Here is a 4113-nt window from a genome sequence, read left to right on the forward strand (position 1 = left end):
TAACAGGATGAGTTAATTTAACAAAAAAAAGTACTGAAACTGAAAATAATATATAAAAACTAAATTTTGTCAGATAAAAAATATTCTTTTTGAAGCAGTTTTTACTAGTAATTTTAAGTGACATAATTTTCCTGAATAAGAACTTATTATTAGGTATTTTGTTTTCACAGAACAAATAAAAATGAAATCAATGTAACTTAAAGTTACTAAAGCTATTTGCTTAAGTATGTTTTTTTAACTTTTATTAAGAATTTTCCATATAATCAGTGTTTAGTAAAAGTAGAAATAATAAGTACAAAATTTTGAATAAAAATATTGATGCACAATGTCGTCTTCCAGAGAGTCATTTTATCATATTAACTGTATTATTGTGTTAATAATACATAAATCTGTACACTACGTACATTATTGTGCTGGGTAGTTTAATCCATAACAATATTCATTATAGGTTTATATATAAAATATAAAAAGTTCAATATTTTAGTTCTGAACTGTGGACTACAAATATAAAATAGACTTTTTAAAAATGGTAAGAACACAAGTAATTTTAGGGCGACTCTCTTCATTAAATTAAGTCTTTAAATAAACTAATAATTCATGATAATTTACTTTTCTTCTTTATAAAAAAATCTGTATTTCAAACATTTTTCAGTGTAAATCTAAATAATGAAACAAAGTATTTCTGGTTCTGATTTTCAGTAGCAAATATATATGTAATATTTTATTTTCAAGGAATCTAATAATGAAAAATAATTGTGACTGATGAAAACTGACTTTATTGAACTCATGTAAGTCTTGTTGTACCTCGTTTTGCAGAAATCTAAAATCTACCTGTTCCCTAATCAACATACCACAGCAGTGAAGGATGATCCCACCGAGAGTCTCTCCCCCTGACGACTCAGCTGACGTATGCTGGGAGTGACCCAGAACTCTTCTGTTTGAATACAGAAACACTTCCAGATCCTCTTCGGACCCGATTCTTCATCCACAGTGAACAGTTGTTAAATACTGAATCACTTGTTTCAAAATCTCAAAGATTTCAGTTTTTCTGAAGAAGAAAAGTAAATTAACTCAGCAACAGAAACTTTTTTTAGTTCATTTCAAAACTTGAAAGTTTGAGTTTGAATTAAAACTTTTTTTTTCTTATTTTTAAGTCAATTTATATAAATATTTCTCTCTATCTTTCTGCTGCCCATTCTCTCTTAGACAAGCACAAACCTTCCTTATTCATTTTGTTTATAGTGAAGGCAACTCACATTTTATTCCTTTTGGACTCACAGACAAAAACTGCATTTGTTTTGTTTTTGTTTGTATTTTATGTATTGTGAAACACACCTGTTAAGTTATATTATTTTTAAAAAAGCAAACTGCATATACTAAAGGCCTGCAGCCACTTTATTCGTCAGTTCTTTGTATGTTTATATGTGTTAAAACATCACTTTTATGCATTTGAAACAATTGCTGGAACATCTTTTCTTTTGTCTTGTGTATTTCTCTTCTGTATTTTTACAGTAACAATGATCAGGTCTCAAAAGAGAAACAACGCTGATTAAATGAGTATTTAGTGCATTTGAATGTGGAAATACAGAAATAAAAGCAAAACAAATAGCATTGGACTCATAATTAAAAGATCCAAATATGATGAAATAGCTTCTTTAACTGACCTATTTTTGTTTTTTAGTTGAGCCATTAAAATAAAGGAAAGCAACACTGTAGGTCGATAAGGACAGTGAATCAACATAAAACCAGACAGGAATCAGCCATTTAAACCCTTTTTCATACATTCATTATTACTTATAAAATTTGAATTTCACTCCGAAACGCCTTTAAATATATAGCTATATTATTTATATAAAAATATAAATTGCACTAACTGTTACTCACATTATCTGAACTAAATATTGTTTAAAACAAAACTGGAAAGTTTACCTCCACATAAATCAAATTACTTGCCATAAAAAAACACTGTGCAGATGAAAAACCTTTTCATTACCAGAACCAGCAGACATTTTTAGTTTAAATAATATTCCAGTGATGCATGAAGGTCTAATTTTACGTGAACCACTGGATTGATATTTCATTTACCTGCAGGGTCTTCCTACAAGAAGGATTGGACACAAATCCTGACTGCTCTCCATCACCACAATAACTTAGATTTCAGAATCAATTGTTTTGCCACTAACAACGGCTGGTGTAATGGTTGAAAAAAACATACATATGTTACACAGATATATGTCTAATAAACAGTACATCCCCCCTATTATTAAAATAATAATAATCCATAAATAACAAATCACTTGCTATAATCACAAATCCACACCAAAAAAAACAAAAAACAAAAAGAATACAAGTCACTATATAACGCCAGCAAGCGTCGAGTAGCTCAAGGCCTCGCTGAAATGAAGAATCCCATATAGAGAGACTGGTAAGCTACCAGCTACTAGACACATGCAGACAGCTTCAGAACCACTAAAACAGGAAGCCTACATGGCCAAAAACATCAAGCAAGACAAGCAACACACAGTCTACATCATCTACATACATAGTCAATCCCCACCCGAATAATTATCAACCATCTACCTCATCAACAGGCATATCACACAGTGCTCGCATCCACTAGCACCAAATATCGCCGCTAAGCACCACCTACTGCCTCCGTCCAGAATCCTCCTATAGGATATCTACATCAGAGAGAGTCCACCACTAACCCACGGATTAACACACACAACCCCAGTAGACAATCAACAACAACACCAGCACAAAAAACACGTCCCGCGCAAAAGTCGATTGGACTAAGAATGACAAATAACACTGCAATGCAACAACCAACGGCATACCAAAACCCACTACGCTATGTATCAAGCAACATAAGTTCCCTGAATAAGTCATGCCACTGGAAGGGCCGCAATCAGATTACCGTGTGAAAGGAGAATGATTGATATTAGTATAAAAAAGTAACGGTACCATCAATACACAGATGGAACATGCGTAAACTTCGCTAACCAGGTGTAGTCCTATTAAATTAACAAACGCGGACAGCACAAACCTTGGGACCCTACAATACCAAGCTGATATAGCAAAACCCGTGTTTCGCGCACCACAACTGCCGAAAATATACCAAATAAACTTGCAACTATAACTGATGATTATTAATTGAAAAGACTCGTTCAAAACACGACACAACCCCATCTACGGACTAAAGTCACAACAATCCAACCTTCTAAACCCAAATAATAATAACATTATAGCAGCATAACTAAAAGTAGTCAGTAATTATAATTATGGGATATTTTTACATTCTTCATTACCAAATCTCTATTTAGGATCTACCATCAGTTTTAATGATAAATTTTTTCTTTAAAACAATCTTTAAAATTAACCCACCAATAGAAGACCAATACACAAAAGACCACAAAAATCTGGTATTCTAAATCTTTATTTATACAATTTTATGTTGTTCTGGATTTGTTTGTAGTGATGATTTATATCAACTATTATGCAGTACATTACACATTATATGGACTTCTTATATTTACTTTGTTCACTGCTAAAGAGCTGTGATAAAGGAAATAAAGGCAGTGGACCCCGCAGCTGATTTGAATTTGTGACTTCTATTAATTACTGTATAACTCTGTGCGATCTATTATTACATCCTACTATGTTCACCATTACAGTTCATTTAATATCATTAAACACCCACTATTGTCACATTATTCTCAAACACTCTGTCTGGAATGAAGCTTCAGGAGCGGTTTGTTCAGTTTAAACAAACACACTGGTGGAAGGTCTCGTGCCACGTGACAGGAGAGTCTGATAGTTCCACAATAAAGAAATGATCACCAAACTGAACAGAAGCTTGAAACAGCACCAAGCACAGAAAAAAAACAGCAAACAAACATTCAGGATGCCAGGCCAACAACACAAACTGATACACATCAAAACAAAATATATAGCCCGACAAATCACATCAATTACCCATAAGACAACCCCAACGTAACTTCTTCCATAAAAAACAGTTAAACAAAAATACGAAAGTGAGCAGACGCGACCTACCGAATGTACAGGTGGCTGTGCTCAGAGGCAGACGCTGGCACGTCGAAGATCGCGGGCACG

The sequence above is a fragment of the Morone saxatilis genome, unplaced genomic scaffold (assembly GCF_004916995.1).
Source record: "Morone saxatilis isolate NCDOM2014 unplaced genomic scaffold, NCSU_SB_2.0 Contig14, whole genome shotgun sequence".
NCBI lineage: Eukaryota > Metazoa > Chordata > Actinopteri > Moronidae > Morone > Morone saxatilis.